The 19,131-nt window shown below is 38.9% G+C and overlaps 2 protein-coding genes across 4 annotated transcripts in view; one reads left to right on the top strand and one right to left on the bottom strand.

Annotated features, from left to right (window-relative positions):
* Positions 1-19,131, bottom strand: part of IMMP2L (inner mitochondrial membrane peptidase subunit 2) — a 1,017,589-nt gene that overhangs the window by 476,492 nt on the left and 521,966 nt on the right. The window lies entirely within an intron of this gene.
* The window catches only part of LRRN3 (leucine rich repeat neuronal 3), a 40,336-nt gene continuing 37,343 nt past the window's right edge, over positions 16,139-19,131 (top strand). The window contains exon 1 of the mRNA XM_055420856.2: positions 16,139-16,552. The gene's annotated coding sequence lies outside the window, so the exon portion shown is untranslated. The remainder of the gene's footprint in view (positions 16,553-19,131) is intronic.

Genomic DNA, 19,131 nt, shown 5'->3' with positions numbered 1-19,131 from the left:
TGACTGTTGCTTCCTGACCTGCATACAGGTTTCTCAAGAGGTAGGTCAGGTGGTCTGGTATTCCCATCTCTTTCAGAATGTTCCATAGTTTATTGTGATCCACACAGTCAAAGGCTTTGGCATAGTCAATGAAACAGAAATAGATGTTTCTCTGGAACTCTCTTGCTTTCTCCATGGTCCAGCGGATGTTGGCAATTTGATCTCTGGTGCCTCTGCCTTTTCTAAAACCTGCTTTAACACATGGAAGTTCACGGTTCACATATTGCTGAAGCCTGGCTTGGAGAATTTTGAGCATGACTTTACTAGCATGTGAGATGAATACAATTGTGTGGTAGTTTGAGCATTCTTTGGCATTGCCTTTCTTTGGGATTGGAATGAAGACTGACCTTTTCCAGTCCTCTGGCCACTGCTGAGTTTTTGAAATTTGCTGGCATACTGAGTGCAGCACTTTCACAGCATCGTCTTTCAGATTTGAAATAGCTCAAATGGAATTCCATCACCTTCACTAGCTTTGTTCGTAGTGATGCTTTCTAAGGCCCACTTGACTTCACATTCCAAGATGTCTGGCTCTAGGTCAGTGATCACGTTATCGTGACTATCTTGGTCGTGAAGATCTTTTTTGTACAGTTTTTCTGTGTATTCTTGTCACCTCTTCTTAATATCTTCTGCTTCTGTTAGGTCTATACCATTTCTGTCCTTTATCGAGCCCATCTTTGCATGAAATGTTCCCTTGGAATCTCTAATTTTCTTGAAGAGATCTCTTGTTTTTCCTGTTCTGTTGTTTTCCTATATTTCTTCCTCATTGATCACTGACGAAGGCTTTCTTATTTCTCCTTGCGATTCTTTGGAACTCTGCATTCAGATGCTTATATCTTTCCTTTTCTCCTTTGCTTTTCGCTTCTCTTCTTTTCACAGCTATTTGTAAGGCCTCCTCAGACAGCCATTTTGCTTTTTTGCCTTTCTTTTCCATGGGGATGGTCTTGGTCCCTGACTCCTGTACAATGTCACGAACCTCCGTCCAGAGTTCATCAGGCACTCTATCTATCAGATCTAGTCCCTTAAATCTATTTCTCACTTCCACTGTATAATCATAAGGGATTTGATTTAGGTCATATCTGAATGGTCTAGTGGTTTTCCCTACTTTCTTCAATTTAAGTCTGAATTTGGCAATAAGGAGTTCATGATCTGAGCTACAGTCAGCTCCTGGTCTTGTTTTTGCTAACTGTATAGAGCTTCTCCATCTTTGGCTGCAAAGAATATAATCAATCTTATTTCGGTGTTGACCATCTGGTGATGTCCATGTGTACAGTCTTCTCTTGTGTTGCTGGAAGAGGGTGTTTGAACTGTGGTGTTGGAGAAGACTCTTGAGAGTCCCTTGGACTGCAAGGAGATCCAACCAGTCCATTTAAAGGCAATCAATCCTGGGTGTTCATTGGAAGGACTGATGCTAAAGCTGAAACTCCAATACTTTGGCCACCTCATGTGACGAGTTGACTCACTGGAAAAGACTCTGATGCTGGGAAAGGTTGGGGGCGGGAGGAGAAGGAGATGGCGGAGAATGAGATGGCTGGCTGGCATCACCGACTCTGTGGACATGAGTTTGGGTGAACTCCAGGAGTTGGTGATGGACAGGGAGGCCTGGCGTGCTGTGATTCGTGGGGTCACAGAGAGTCAGACACGACTGAGCGACTGAACTGAACTGATGTTTCAGAGGAAGGGAATACAGGGTTCAGGTCAAGCAGGGGCTCCTGGGCCCACACTGGCTGCCACCTAACACTTCAAGACAGGATACATGGTGGTCTTCAGGTCCTCAACCACTGGCATAGTGGCTACTGATGGCAAGAAGTTCAGCCTGACTGGCTGTCCAACACTGCTGTGCTGAAAAAAAACATTAAGTGTGTGCTCCATGGATGCTGCTTTAAGTTTCACTGGATGACCACATGACACTCAGCCCAGTAAGTTGTCCTAAACTCAAGCCTGGGAGTCAGACTGATGTGGACTCCAACCCTGGCTGAGTCATTCACAAGCCATGCCACTGTAAGGAGTAGGGTATAATCTGCCTCTTTATCTGTAAAAGGAAGAAACTATCTGCTTACAAACCAACCCTACGATATCAAAGAGTTGCTGTAAGAAAGTGCTTATTTAGGTCAGTATCAGGAACACCATACTCCAGAAGTGATACCTGATATTATTAAGTCCTTACTGCTTACCTACTGGACATCTTTCTTTCCCCAGAGTTCTTCTCCTTGTCCCCTATCCTTTAATTTGAGCAGGAATGACAGAAAAGTGCTTTATCCAGGAATAAGCATTTGGCCCAAGTAGAGCTTCCCTCCAGATTTTTCAAACTGGAAATAATAGAAAGGATAGTCTCTCTAGAGGTAAAATTGGGAGGTGAAGAATGTGAGAGCTGCTGGTGCCCAAACTTTCAGACAATATAAAGAAAACTGGCCAACAGTAAGAGAATAAACTCAATATTCCATGACAAGCAGACACGGGACAGAAAAAGAGTCTCTTACCATAAGTGAGCTCAACACCAACTTGTCTCTGAGGTCCAGTTTCCCCCTTGCCCACATTGTTAGTGCATTTAAGACTATACCACCCTCACTATAACCTCACCTTGGCACTTGAGCTGGTCTAAACCCAAGCTACTTTTAACCTAATCTAGTTTAAATAGTGTTTGTCTCCCTGGCATTTAGTATGAACAGCTATTTACAATTTTAAAATAGAAAAGACTGGCAGAGACCTTCTTGTGATTCCTTGAAGAATGCTCTATACACAACCAGAGGTCAACAAATGCCATTGACAGGCAGAACTCAAATTCTGTGCGGCAAAGCCTGCAAACTTATGGACCTGCATTTGACTGGATTTTAGCATATTATACTATGCAGAACTTCTTTTACCCTTCCAAACTCCTAAATCAGAAACCAGCTGATAAACAGGCTGACTCCAAAGAGAGCCAGGCCTGAATATAACATACAGAGTGATAGCTAGGACATGGAAGCAACCTATGTCCATCAGTAAATGAACAGATAAAGAAGTTGTGGTACATATATGCAATGGAATATTGCTCAGCCATAAAAAGGAATGAATTTGAATCAGTTGTACTGAGGTCAATGGATCTAGAGCCTGTTATACAGAGTGAAGTAAGTCAGAAAGAGAAAAACAAAGTATCATTTAGTAATGCATATATATGCAATCTAGAAAAACAGTGCTGATGAACCTATTTGCAGGGCAGCAACAGGGACAGAGACATATAGAATGGACTTGTGGACACAGAGGGGAAGGAGAGGGATGAACTGAGAGCATTGACATACATATACTACTATGTGTAAAATAGCTAGTGGGAAGCATCTGTTTAGTACAGGGAACTCAGCTTGGTGCTCTGTGATGATCTAGAGAGGTGAGATAGAACGTGGGCATGGGAAAGAGGCTCAAGAGGAGGTAATATATGTATACTTATAGTTGATTCATGTTGCTGTACAGCAGAAACCAAAACAACATTGTAAAACCATTATCCTCCAATTACAAAAAGCAAACTAAAATAAATGAATTTTTAAATGCAAAAACAAAATACAGAGTTTAAGAAATGAAGAGTAACTGTCAAAAGCCTCCATAATGAAAAATCACGGAATATTAAATTTTGTAAATTGTTAAATTAAGTTTCTAGTTTTGTTAATGTGTAGTGTTTACTAAGACTCACTGATGAGACAGTTCCTTGTTACGTGATACTGCTAAAAGATTTAATTAAGTTATTAAAAAGGATACTCTAGGTTAGTTTCTAAGGCTTATCTCAGTAACCAATCTTCAGATAAAGGTCGGATGCTCCATAATGTACAACCAGGAGATTAACACCAGACTATAATCATTTAACAAATGAAGTCAGGTGACTTGGGGTATACCAGGCTTTATCTAATTAAAGTTCTTGACTTATAATTCTTATTTTACTAATAACTGCTAGCTATGGCTATATTATTTTCTATGTCACTTGTTTCACTGAGCCTGTGATATAATGCTGAACTGACAGTTCCATAAGAGATCAATAATTGTAATAATGTGACTCTGGGTATGGGAAAAAGCAACAAGAGGAAATATTTTCCTGGACCAGGAGGCTAGTAAGACAGTGGTCCAGAGACTTTTGCTACTTGCAAGGCCTGGTCCAATTTTAGCACACTGAGTGGCCCATCACTTCCCTAGACCTGGGAATGAGCCTTCCCAGCACCGCGGGACACAATGGCCATGAAATGGTGTCACATGGTCACCATGAAATTATGTCACATGTGGCTATGAAGGGACCCTGCTGACTGGAAGTTGGTACTTGCCAGCTGCCTCTACAAAGATTACATCATGACCATTGCAAGCTGCTGACCTTCAACACCCCCTGAAAGAAGTTCAGGGTGAAAATCAGCAATGAGGCACTCTGTGCTCTGAAAAAAAAAAAAAACTGGCAGAACAGGCCTTCAGACAGTTAGATCTTTTCAGAAAAAGGTTTTATGAGTTCCAATTCTTGCATCTTCTCATACCTAGAAAAACACTGACATCATTAATGGTGAAATCTGCTTTGGCTATCAAAAAACAACAATTTTTTTTTTTTTTTTTACAATTAAAAGTCAAAATAGAGTAGCTATGGTTCAGACATCCTGGGAAATAACTATTTCCCAGATATCCCGAAAAATGATACTATGGATGTGATTTCAGATTAGACGCTGTGACCTAATGTAGCACTTAATGCTCCTGTAATGCATTTTTGCTTCTGTACTTTGCTTGCTGCTCATAAAACCAAAGTTACTCCATTTTAAGATAAGGTTGTTTTTAAGTAAAGATTCCTAAAATTGTTTTTGAAAAAATAAATAAATAAATAAGTACTGAGTGCCTAGTATCTGATCAGAACTACCTTTACCTGATCATTTTATTAACTCATTTCCGAAAATATTCTAAAGACCAAAGATTAGAGCAGAACCCGTTGTTCCAAATAGTCCCAGTAGAATACAGTAGGGTAAGAACAAGTAAAAAAAAAAAAAAAAATTAACATCTAAAACTGAGAATACAGCAATGGCTTCGGTATAAACAATGACAAGAATCTCCCATGTCTTCTGCATCATTGCTAGTTGTAGTAAGTGGTTCCATCTTTGAAAAGACTTTCCCTGCACTACAAGGAAGGACTCAGTGAACAATGAACAAGCAGACAGCAAACTTTGATCTGGGCCTCCTAGACTCTCCATTAATGAAGGAAGAGAACCAGATGAGAATGGTAACAGTCACCTTTGTTCTCCCATTTAGCAGACATCAAGCAAAAGAGACATAAAACATTCATGAAAATTCAAACAACTCTAACTTCTATGATGCAATATATCTATATGCCTAAATATTTTACTGACAAAAAAGTTTGTTTTCTCTTGCTCAGAAATCACTGCCTTGATCTCTTGCTTAGACAAAACCTTACACCTTTAATTAGTCCCCTTTACAAAAGAACTCAGGCAAAGGTAAGAAAATACAAACAGACTTTACCTAAGAATATTGTACAAAATATTATCTCATGCCAACTTGGTTCTTAATTTATGCCTAGAATTTTTATCAACTTACCTGCCATTTGGTTCTTGGAGTTTAATTTCTGCCTAGAACTTACATGAATCTTAGTGGCTATTTGACCTCAACTGTGTTTAATATGTACTAACTAATCAAAGAAGATCAAAAGAGGAAGTAGCCACCACTACCACCACCACCAACAAAAAAGAGCAAAATTCAGTCAAGCCAAGAGATGCACTTTATTCCCCCATAAATAAGAACTCTTTTATGAATAACCTCAAGTGCAACTGAAGTCACTGATCTGACAAAATTGACCCCTGAGGAGCAGGCTTTTTATACCTAAAAAATTCTCCAATTTTCCTCAAATGCTTAGGAAAAAATCAGCACACAGGAGAGAGTAGTCAATTACTCCATCAGTCACTCAATAGGATTTAACTAATCAAACATTGATTTTTAATATGTAAATGTGCTATTTAATATAGGAAGCAAATAAGACATATTTTCTACCTTCAAGTTGCTTACTATCAAGGTTTAGGAAAAATTAAACTATAAAGATAGCATGTATTGGAATAAGAGAAATACAACAACAAAAACTAAATTTAAGCTATGATAAAATAAGGAGATACTTATCTCATTTAAATGGAGGTGGAGGTTCTTAAAAGATGGTGTTTTTGAGCAGAAGCCTTATAGAAATCATTAAGAAGAAATAAACTGCAAAGAATCCAACACACAAGAAACTTTCAGGAAATGATGAGGCACTTGATATAGCTGAAGGATAGGATGTGAATAAGGAAGAGAGACAATGAATGGACAGGAATACGGAAAACTTACCAGAGTTAGTGTATCACAGTGGTCACAAATGTCAGCCTTAGAGTCTGGCAGACTTTGGTTCAATCGCTGATGCTAATAAGCAACTATTCTGAGTTTTTGCACACTCAGCTCTCAGTTCTCTGATTTGTAAAATGAGAGTATTAGCTACCTGGTGTTCTAATAGGGAGGACTGAAAGAGACACTTTATGAAAAACTCTTAACAGTCAACTTGGCACAGTTGCTGTGTATGTTATATGTGTGCTCAGTCGCGTCTGACTTTGCAGCCCCACCAGCTATAGCTTGCCAGGCTCCTCTGTCCAAGGGACTTACCAGGCAAGAATACTGGAGTGTGTTGCCATTTCCTCCTCTAGGGGATCTTCCAGACACAGAGATCAAATGCACGTCTCTTGCATCTCCTGCATTGGCAGGTGGATCCTTTCCCACTGCACCACCTGGGAAGCCCTCATGGAAAAGAACTCAATAAATGGCATCTACTAAGTCTATGTCCCAACCAGTAAGGCTGAAGAAGCTGAAGTTGAACAGTTCTATGAAGGCCTACAAGACCTTCTAGAACTAACACCCAAAAAAGATGTCCTTTTCATTATAGGGGACTGGAATGCAAAAGTAGGAAGTCAAGAAATACTTGGAATACAGGCAAATTTGGCCTTGGAGTACAGAATGAAGCAGGGCAAAGGCTAATAGAGTTCTGCCAAGAGAACGCACTGGTCATAGCAAACACCCTCTTCCAACAACACAAGAGAAGACTCTACACGTGGACATCACCAGATGGTCAACACCGAAATCAGACTGATTATGTTCTTTGCAGCCAAAGATGGAGAAGCTCTATACAGTCAGCAAAAAAAGTCCAGGAGCTGACTGTGGCTCAGATCATGAACTCTATATTGCCAAATTCAGACTGAAATTGAAGAAAGTGGAGAAAACCACTAGACCATTCAGGTATGACCTAAATCAAATCCCTTATGATTATACAGTGGAAGTGAGAAATAGATTTAAGGGACTAGGCGTGATAGACAGAGTGCCTGATGAACTATGGACAGAGGTTCGTGACATTGTACAGGAGACGGAAATCAAGACCATCCCCATGGAAAGAAGTGCAAAAAAGCAAAATAACTGTCTGAGGAGGCCTTACAAATAACTGTGAAAAGAAGAAAAGCGAAAAGCAAAGGAGAAAAGGAAAGATATACCTATTTGAATGCACAGTTCCAAAGAATAGCAAGGAGAGTTAAGAAAGCCTTCCTCAGCGATCAATGCAAAGAAATAGAGGAAAACAATAGATTTCTCTTCGAGAAAATCAGAGATACCAAAGGAACATTTCATGCAAAGATGAACTCAATAAAGGACAGAAATGGCAGGGACCTAACAGAAGCAGAAGATATTAAGAAGAGGGGCAAGAATATACAGAAAAACTGTACAAAAAAGATCTTCATGACCCAGATAATCATGATGATATGATCACTCACTTATAGCCAGACATCCTGGAATGTGAAGTCAAGTGGGCCTTAGGAAGCATCACTATGAACAAACCTAGTGGGGGTGATAGAATTCCAGTTGAGCTATTTCAAATCCTGAAAGACGATTCTGTAAAAGTGCTGCACTCAATATGCCAGCAAACTTGGAAAACTCAGCAGTGGCCACAGGACTGAAAAGGGTCAGTTTCTATTCCAATCCCAAAGAAAGGCAATGCCAAAGAATGCTCAAACTACTGCACAATTGCACTCATCTCACACACTAGCAAAGTGATGCTTAAAATTCCCCAAGCCAGGCTTCAGCAATATGTGAACTGTGAACTTCCAGATGTTCAAGCTGGTTTTAGAAGAGGCAGAGGCACCAGAGATGAAATTGCCAACATCTGCTGGGTCATCAAAAAAGCAAGTGAGTTCCAGAAAAACATCTATTTCTTCTTTATTGACTATGTCAAAGCCTTTGACTGTGTGGATCACAATCAACTGTGGAAAATTCTGAAAGAGATGGGAATACTAGACTACCTAACCTGCATCTTGAGAAATTTGTATGCAGGTCAGGAAGCAACAGTTAGAACTGGACATGGAACAACAGACTGGTTCCAAATAGGAAAAGGGGTACATCAATGCTGTAAATTGTCTCCCTGCTTATTTAACTTATATGCAGAGTACATCATGAGAAACACTGGGCTGGAAGAAGCACAAGCTGGAATCAAGATGTCTGGGAGAAATATCAATAACCTCAGATATGCAGATGACACCACCCTTATGGAAGAAAGTGAAGAGGAACTAAAGAGCCTCTTGATGAAAGTGAAAGAGGAGAGTGAAAAAGTTGGCTTACAGCTCAACATTCAGAAAACTAAGATCATGGCATCTGGTCCCATCACTTCATGGGAAATAGATGGGGAAACAGTGGAAACAGTGGCTATTTTTCTGGGCTCCAAAATCACTGCAGATGGTGATTGCAGCTGTGAAATTAAAAGATGCTTACTCCTTGGAAGAAAAGTTATGACCAACCTAGATAGCATATTGAAAAGCAGAGACATTACTTTGTCAGCAAAGGTCAGTCTAGTCAAGGCTATGGTTTATCTAGTGGTCATGTATGGATGTGAGAGTTGGACTATAAAGAAAGCTGAGCACCAAAGAATTGCTGCGTTTGAACTGTGGTGTTGGAAAAGACTCTTGAGAGTCCCTTGGACTGCAAGGAGATCCAACCTGTCCATCCTAAAGGAGATCAGTCCTGAGTGTTCATTGGAAAGACTGATGCTAAAGCTGAAACTCCAATACTTTGGCCACCTCATTTGAAGAGTGACTCATTTGAAAAGACCCTGATGATAGGAAAGATTGAGGGCAGGGGGAGAAGGAAACGACAGAGGATAAGATGGTTGAATGGCATCACTGACTCAATGGACATGGGTTTGGGTGGACTCCAGGAGTTGGTGATGGACAGGGAGGCCTGGCGTGCAGCGGTTCATGGGGTTGCAAAGAGTCAGACACAACTGAGTGACTGAACTGAACCGAACCATTATTGTTATTGTGTTGCTATTTAAATTACTATATCATAGGTAGATTGAATACTAAGTTAAGAAGGTTAGATATTTCACTAAACAAAACAGCTTCAGATATAGAAGTAAAATTTCACCCCAAAAGAACTTCCTATCTTTTTTTCAAAGAATAGCTATTATTTCTGATTGTAAAAATAAAGCATTGACTTAGAAAGTCTGAGAAGCAAAGAAGGAAATAAAAACCACTCATTATCATGTGGAAAAAAAGGAAATCTCCTAACACTGTTGGTAGGGATGTAAATTGGTGCAGCCACTAAGGAGAACAGTATGGAGGTTCCTTAAAAGCTAAAAATATAGTTAGCACATGATCCAGCAAGTCCACTCCTGGGCATATGTCCAGAAGAGATGAAAACTCTAATATGAAAAGATACATGCACCAAAATGTAAATAGAGGTGCTATTTATAAGAGTCAATACATGGAAACATCCTAAATGTCCATCAACAGTTGAACGGATAAAGAAGATGTGATTTGTGTATATATATATATATATACAATGAAATATTCAGCTATAGGAGAATGAAATAATGCCATTTGTAACAACATAGATGGATGGAGCAAGAGATCATTATACTTAGTGAAACTGAGTCAAATATCATATGATATCATGTAAATGCGGAATCTTAAAAAGATAATATAAATTAATATATTTACAAAACAGAAATAGACCTACCAACATAGAAAGCAAACATATGGTTATTAAAGGCAGGGGTGAGGAGGGATAAATAAGGAATTTGGGATTCACAGATATACATTTCTATAAGTAAAATAAACTACAAGGGCCTACTGTATAGCACAAGGAACGATAGTCAATATCTTGTAATAATATATAACAGAAAATAATCTGAAGAAGAATACACATGTAACTGAACCACTTCACTTTGCTACACACCTGAAACTAACATAATATTGTAAATCAACTATACTTCAGTTTTTAAAAAATTATAACATATACAGGTCAGCACTTAATAAAAAACAAAAGCCAACCATTATCCCACCAAAGATAACTACTACCAACAGTTTAGAATATTTTTTTGATAAATTTCTTTTCAGTTATTTCTGTGCAACCTGAAAACCACCTATCAGGATACTTACCTATTTACCTGCTATATACTTTCTAAAAAGTGCATTTTATTCTCTCACTATTTTTCACATGTCTAGAGAAGAAGTTGAAGTCAATCCCCTGAAAGCAAAGAATAAAGGAATGAGCAAGTTCCTCACGTTTCATCTTATTTCTAACTTAAAAGCAAATTTGCTATCAGAATCAGAGGAGGAAGAACAAGCCACTGAAGATCTTCTCTGCTCAGTGTCAGCACCTCTTCATCAATGGCCATTCACATGTATTTAACACATCACTTCATCTTCCCAACCATCCACTACATCGCTTCAGTGCTCTATTTCTCAAATTGTGCCAGCAATACAAAATTCTGTCATTAACACTGAACAACAGTAACTATATAAAAACATCCTCTGTCTAGTGCATAAAATGTATTCCCTTTTAAAAATAGTATTTCTAATTTTAGCATCCCTTATTGCGAACTACATTTAATTGGTTAGCTCAGTCATCAATCAAGCATTCATTTATTTTGCAAATGAATACTGAGTATCCTGTGCAGTAAAAAGAGCCTTGACTCTTTAGGCAGACCAAACTGAGTTCAAACTTTAGCTCCATTATTTTATAGTTTTGGGACACCAGAGCAAGTAACCTAACTTCTTTGAGCCAATGTTCCTACACTGTCAAATGAGGATAAAAATATCTTGAGATGTTGTGAAGATTAAGTAACTCTTAAAAATTAAATACCAGGAAAGAACAATTTTTACATGTTATAGATACTAAAGTTGAATAAGATATAGACCATCCCTCCTGAAGAATCTTATAAACTATAAAGAGAAATTACAGAAACAGTTATAATGTATTTTTAAAAAGCGACGTGATAGGAGGGATAATGAATGCTGCTACTGCTGCTGCTAAGTCGCTTCAGTCGTGTCCGACTCTATGCGACCCCACAGACGACAGCCGACCAGGGTCTGCCGTAGCTGGGATTCTCCAGGCAAGAACACTGGAGTGGGTTGCCATTTCCTTCTCCAATGTGTGAAAGTGAAAAGTGAAAGTGAAGTCGCTCAGTCGTGTCCAACTAGTAGCGATCCCATGGACTGCAGCCCACCAGGCTCCTCTGTCCATGCGATTTTCTAGGCAAGAGTACTGGAGTGGGGTGCCACTGCCTTCTCCGATAATGAATGCTAGTATGGGTTAAATGAGAGATCATGTCTTGAGAGAAGACATGAGAGAAGATTCCATGGGGGAAGCAGCATTTGAACCGAACTAACTTATTTCTGGTAAGTGAATGGCAGGGACTTAGAATGGAACAAGTGAAAGGCAGGGACTTAGAATAGAAGGTAGAAAGGGCACCCCAAAGGACACAGTGGAACAAATAATGATGACTATGACAATGAAAATAACGACAAGTAACGGTGATTTCAAACATTCGTTTAGACTTACTATGTTCAGATACTTTTCTAAGCTTTTATATATATTAACTGCTTCAATTCTGAAAACAATCCTAGGAGGAAATAGAGATACAGAGATGCTAAATTTGTACTCAAGGTCACAAAGCTAGAAAGTGGCAAAGTAAGCATTCCAACCCAGGTTTTCTGTCTCCAGAAGCTGTGCTCTGATTCACTACGTAAATTACTTCTCTAACAAAAGCTCACAGGCAAACCCTGTTTAGGATTCCAGAAAATAGCAATCAGTTCAGTTCAGTTCAGTCGCTCAGTCATGTCCGACTCTTTGCGACCCCATGAATCACAGCACACCAGGCCTCCCTGTCCATAAACAACAGCCGGAGTTCACTCAAACTCATGTCCATCGAGTCGGTGATGCCATCCAGCCATCTCATTCTCTGTCATCCCCGTCTCCTCCCACCCCCAATCCCTCCTAGCATCAGACTCTTTTCCAGTGAGTCAACTTGTCGCATGAGGTGGCCAAAGTATTGGAGTTTCAGCTATAGCAATAAACCTTCACAAATGAGTAACTTAAATTCAACCATTAAATCAACAAATAAATATTTATTGCACCTATATATTTTCTTATTTGATGATATAGGCAGAACTCTATCAACATAATTCAAGGGCTACAATTACTCATTTATGTTTAAAAATCATTTCAATACATGTTCATTAAAACTAAGTCCTCATTCAGGAAACCCTGCATACATTTATTTCAGGTAGTTGTCATGCATATGCAAGTAATACACTGTATTTGCAGTGGATTCTAAAGGGGGGAAAAAAAAACAAAATAAGAAGAAAAAAAAAGAATAAGGAAAAGAAGAAAAAGCAGAAAATCTATCAATCATTCAGTAGATGAGAGGGTCTGGAACCAAGATTGCTAGGAGAAATAGCAATAACCTCAGATATGCAGATGACACCACCCTTATGGCAGAAAGTAAAGAAGAACTAAAGGGCCTCTTGATGAAAGTAAAAGAGGAGAGTGAAAAAGTTGGCTTAAAACTCAACATTCAGAAAACAAAGATCATGGCATCCGGTCCCTTCACTTCATGGCAAATAGATGGGGAAACAGTGGAAATAGTGACAGACTTTATTTTCTTGGGCTCCAAAATCACTGCAGATGGTGACTGCAGCCATGAAATTAAAAGACGCTTACTCCTTGGAAGAAAAGTTATAGCCAACTTAGACAGCATATTAAAAAGCAGAGACATTACTTTGTCAACAAAGTTCCGTCTAGTCAAGGCTGTGGTTTTTCCAGTAGTCACATATGGATATGAGAGTTGAAATATAAAGAAAGCTAAGCACTGAAGAATTGGTGCTTTTGAACTGTGGTCTTGGAAAAGACTCTTTAGAGACCCTTGGACTGCAAGAAGATCCAACCAGTCCATCCTAAAGGAGATCAGTCCTGAGTGTTCATTGGAAGAACTGATGCTGAAGCTGAAACTCCAATACTTCGGCCACCTGATGCAAAGAACTGACTCATTTGAAAAGACCCTGATGCTGGGAAAGATTGAAGGCGGGAGGAGAAGGGGATGTCAGAGGATGACATGGTTGGATGGCATCACTGACTCAATGGACATGAGTTTGAGTAAACTCGGGAGTTGGTGCTGGACAGGGAGGCCTGGCGTGCTACAGTCCATGGGGTCGCAAAGAGTCGGCCATGACTGAGCAACTGAACTGAACTGAACTAAGAGGGTGATATAACAGAAAAATCCTGAACGACCTGGGGAGTTCTAGTCTTGCTCTCTCTAACCAGAAGTGTATACATATTAAGTCTCTTAAACTTTAGGACTCAAGGCATTCGAGCTTAAAGGTTTTATGTTTCTCATTTGATGACCATTCACAATCGTGCCAATTCAAAAGCCCTGAAATCTTCATCCTGTCACAATTTAAAGTCTTCACATGGTACTGTATTACACAGATGTGATAATTAAATAATTTAATGTGTCTTTTCTGGAGACCTCTCATTACTAATAAATGATTGATGCGATGGAAAAGTAAATCATCTAAAACATACACTGCTTCTACTCGGCAGCTGCTATTCTTGTAGCAAAAAGGAAACTACAGCCAAGAAACAAAATCCTCATCTTCTCATCCAAAGTCAGTTACTTTCTCTCACACTAAAATCTCACTTCTAATGTCCCATGAAATCTTTTGAACTTATCATGTACCTACACAAAAAGGACAACTGCAAGAAAAGCCATCTCATCTCCCATATATCAAAAAAGGTAAGCAAAGGAAGTTAAACAACTTCCTATGATAGAGCATAAGGTAGCATTTAAAATATTCCACTTTTGATAAATTAAAACTTAGATTTTTTTGATATCTGAAGGAGACTAAAATTTATAATAATTACAATTGTTGGTTTTATTTATAAACCATGAAAGTAGTTTAATCATCTATCTGCTTGATTATCACTACTCACTCTCATTATGGGAGGCCATTATACTTGGTTTGATTATTGGATTTGTCAATTAGATGGTCAACACCAATCAATCAAAATGAAATGCTTAGGGAACCAGTGGTATAAAACTCAAATTCCTTTTTCAAGTAATTAACACAATTTTAATATAAGTTTTCCATAGGTGAAAATAAAAATCTGCCAGTGGTGAAATTATTTTGAATAGGAAAGAAACTGGAGCTGGAGAGAATAAAACTGGGGGGAGTTACTATTATCACAAGTACATTAAATTAAGTATAAACAAAGGGTATCACAACATCCCCAACACTGGACTACAAATTCCTAACATTTACAGAGGAAGTGCTAGAGTGCCTAGTGTAAAGAATAAAATCTTGCAGTAACATTCTGAAATATGTGCTATTAGGTTAATGGAGAACCTACTTTTGTCTTGAACTTAGTTTTATTCAAATGGTTAAGAATTATTTGAATACATTTTTAAAAGGAAAAAAAAAAGCATTTGGGAACATTTTAAAGAAAACCACAGAGCGAAAATACTTAGTAGTTAGAAACAAAGTTGGTATTACAATTATAATAAAGGTAAACTGTTGGTCTATGTCATTTCAATAAATACTTAAAGAATAATTAGATGTGAAGCTTCCCCCCCGCCACCATCCCCACCCCCAGTAAATCCAGTAACATGAAAATGCCATTTCTTTTTACTCCACTAGAGGGTAGTCTCTCAAAACTAGGGTTGGAGTCATGAATCTAACCTCTTCTTGACCTGTTGCTAAATTAAACCTTATGTATCATGGTTTTCAACAAAATGTTTCTCTAGCATGCTAATTAAGGTTTTAACACATGCATTTTAAAAAACTATTGTCTATTTGCTCACAGATGTCCTTGAAGAAATATACACTGTTATGCTTTGCTGTGTTTCTTTTCTAAATTTCAGATAATTCAGTGTTTTACATATGTTTACAGAGAATATTTTTCTGGTAAATATAAGTTCGGAGTTAGCAGGCCTAAGAACAAAGAGAAATCATTTTCTTGAGGATTTAATTTTATTTCAGGAGAAATGCTTTCCCAGAGTAGTAAAACATACACCCTAAACACACATACACCCACACACATACCCCCCCCCCACAACACACACACAAACACCACGGCACATGTACTCATTCACATGTGGCTGGCAAATTAACTTCATCACATAAGGAGAAGTGGCTGAATGTTAACTGGAAAAATATACACCCCCTTAATATGCCAATGTACTGAAATGTAGTGAAGCAAATATATGTGCTACTTAAAAAAACAAAAACAAAAAAACTAGTCATTCCAGGTAAGAAAAGCCATTGTTTAAAAAAAAATTTTTTTTAAAGATTATTGAACAGCAAACACATATCCTAAATTAAGCAGGACTTACAGAAAACCAAATGCCACTCAAAACAGTTTCAAGCTGTTCTTAAATTATACTGCCTTTGGTGAACTTCTCAGAGGAGTCGTTTGAGGCTCTGCATCTCTCCCAGGTGCTTTTAATATTTGGGAAATCCTTGTTAGTAATGTGCCCTGCTGTTTTCAGAGAGAAAACAGTGTCTGAGCGACTGAGAACCCAAAAATGAGAAAACTTGTCAAAAATTCCTCCCCCTCAAAAAAAAAAAAAGAAGGAAGGAAGGAAAGGAGGGAGGGAGGGAATGATACCTAAGAAAACAAGCAAGCCTGTTTCATTTATTTGTATCCTAAGCAGCAGTGTCATAGAACAGACAGGTTGTTTCAGCCAACCAGACGCGAGCAGCTGCGAGTGCTACATCTTGGCAGTCCGAAGCGATTGGCTCCTCTCTGGGGAGTGGAGGGTGTTCAGTTATTAATGACCGCTGAGCAGGCAGCACCATGTCAGTGTGACAGCTGATCGGGTGAACGACACACCACTAACCACCATGGAAACCAGGAGAAATAAAGCCAGCTCCCAGGATCTCTCTTCACTGGATTGAAAGGCTCAGCCTGCCGCTGACTGAGAGAAAGAGTTCGGGGAAAAAGAAGGAATCTTCGCCGTAGCCTCCCGCCTTCGTTTATATTTTAGCATAGAGAGATAAGCTCGCTTGCTTGTGTGAATACCTCTAGTACACGTTTGTGTATACTTTGGTACACACACGTATGCACCAGTTTCCACCCGGGCAAGAACACAACCATGTGATTATCGCAACTAAGGAATTGAGGAATCCAGCACGCAGGGACACGGAAGGGGGTGTAGCACTGAAACCGCTTTTGCAGGGTAAGTTTGAGATATACGTTTCTATTTAAATATGCTCTCTTTCCTGTTCAGTTGATGCTTTTTTTTTTAACACTTAAATTCTCTTTTGATGTTCTCTTCTTGTGTGAATTCTGAGAGCAGTTTTCTTTCCATTTCACTTTTGAGACGAAATTCTAATGCAAAAGCCCTCGGGCTCTGTGTATGCCTTACTGTGTTTGTGGGATTCTCCAGCATGAATTTTACTAGCTTGAACGCCCATCAGAGGATGTGAGTGGGAGAGAAAAAGCAGTGCTGGGGGTTGGGGGTAGTAGGGAAGGAGAGAGAGAGAGAGAAGGGGACAGCAAGAGAGAAGACCAGAGGAGAAAAGGAGAGGAAGAGAGGAGCTAGGGGATATTTGCTTTTTCTTCACATTATTTGCAATGAAAAGCAGATCACAAATCATTCTGCGTTGTGAAACCAACGCCAGAGATGGGGCATTTTTCTCCCTTTTTCACCTACTGGTTGGAGATAAAGGCAAATGCTGCTGTTAAGCCAAGAGTAAAAGCACTAAGCAGAGTGGCGGAAAGAGCATATCACAAACAGTTACTGAATTTCTGCCAGGCTACATCTTACGGATTGGGGTAAATGACTTCCCTTTAATAACATCCCCTCACTGGTCTGAAGGGACAGTGCAAATGTCTGATTGCTAATGCAGCTGCAACTGACACACTCTAGGTAAAAGGATCCGATGAACCAGAAGAGTTCTAATCTTCTTTGGTAATTAACAGGATTGCAGCAGGATGGCTTTAAAGTATATCTCCTATTTAAGAAGATTGTTCAAACCAACTGCTATATTCCCTTTGCTCTTACTCAGCTAGCAGGCTTAATTCACCTCTAATTTATTCATTTTTAACAATATGTCCTTGTTTCCGTGCCTCTAATTTTCGTGAAAGCAAGCTATGAGAATGAGTCGGACCTTCTTCATTTAGTGAAAAGGGGACAATGTGAAAAAAAAAAGAAGAAATAAGGATTCGCAAAACCTACCTAGAACATACTGTGCCCTCACACTATAAATACTGCTTACACCCTGTATTCTCTTTAGTTTCAGAAGCAATGCCTTTGAGACAGAATTACTCTCAGTAAACTATGAGCATCCATGCAGTGATGATTCATGGAATACAGTGTGGGTTAATTTATACTTCCAGTCATGTAAAAGGAAGCCAGCTACTTAGAACATGAGTATGTTCATGGAAACATTCACTACCCCCCTTAAAGGATCCTGTAAAGACAGTAAAAGAAACCAAGTATTTACATTTTATCTTCAGGAGTTCTCTCCTTCCTTCTTCTAGTTCAGCTAACCAAATAGTTAATGGAGACTGCTTCTTTTGAACTGCAGGTTATTTTTTTCTACCACTGTGATTTCAGAGTTATTATTGGTTTTCTAGTTTATAATATGAGCCGAAAGCAAGAGACAATAACCAGCCACTTAGATCCTGCCACTTTCCCATAAATGTGTCAAAAAATGAGTCACTTTATAATATGTAATGTAAGAAGTCAATTAATTCCAGTGACCTTTGTAAATGATGACAATAAAGCAGCTCTGACAACATGCCATGGGCTTCGATTTTCCCTCTGTAAAATGAACAAGTTTAAGAAGAGGTTTCCTGCTCAGGGTGAAAAATGAAAGATGCTGAAGGATTAGCTTGAAATATCGGCAGGCTTGCTTGCTCTGCCTCAAATACCACACGCAATCTATAGAAAAACAAAATGATTTATTACAAAGAGGAAAAGGTATAGCATTTGCTTTTCTGCTATTCACTAGGAGTGTGCCTTCTGCCACAGAACAGTTCTGATATTTTGGAGGTACCCACTAAGCACCTAGCCAAGAGAAAAGCCTGAAGCTGATATTCAACCTCCAGATTTCAAACTCCTGTATAGTGTAGCATTGCAGTATTGATTTCAGTTTTTCTCAGACCTTTTCTGGGGAAACTTTCCATACCAAACACACACATTGTTAAATCCTACCCAACCTCTTTTAAAATTACAATCAATGACACCTAAGAACAGTGGATTCACTCTTTAACCTTGGTAAAGCTCACATACATATCTTGTGGATTATGGAGATCAATAATGTGCCCACTTGAGTCTGAGAGATACAATCACTCCAGGCCCCCAGGGTTGTCACTCAATGTGTGCCAGGGAGTTTAGTGATCTGATTGGCATCTACCAATGCCAATTGATAGACATATCAGCATGCCTGGAAAACTAAGCCACAGTCTCCCCACATCATGTAGCTATACCAAAAATAATAGCTTTCTGGCAAGACAAGCATCAAAGGACCATCTTTTCAGAGTGTTGCTTGTCACAGGCAACATGCTGAGTTAGAATGCTGATGAGTAGGTGGAATTTTTACCTTTGGTTGTTGTTACTACTGCTAATGGCTTAAAACACCATGTTATCAGTTTTTTAAACCAGCAATTTATGGACCTATGAAAACCATAATCAACTTATAATTCACTAACTGTATTTTGTTATTTTTGTTCTTTTTTACACCTACTCTCTTTTTTTTTTTTTTGGTCATAAAATGGTTTAATATTTTACTTTCTTCCCCTCCACTCTGA

This window comes from Moschus berezovskii, chromosome 3 (assembly GCF_049115385.1).
Source record: "Moschus berezovskii isolate FMDL1 chromosome 3, NW_MosBer_1.0, whole genome shotgun sequence".
Lineage (NCBI taxonomy): Eukaryota > Metazoa > Chordata > Mammalia > Artiodactyla > Moschidae > Moschus > Moschus berezovskii.
This window is presented reverse-complemented; position numbering and strand designations above follow the sequence as displayed.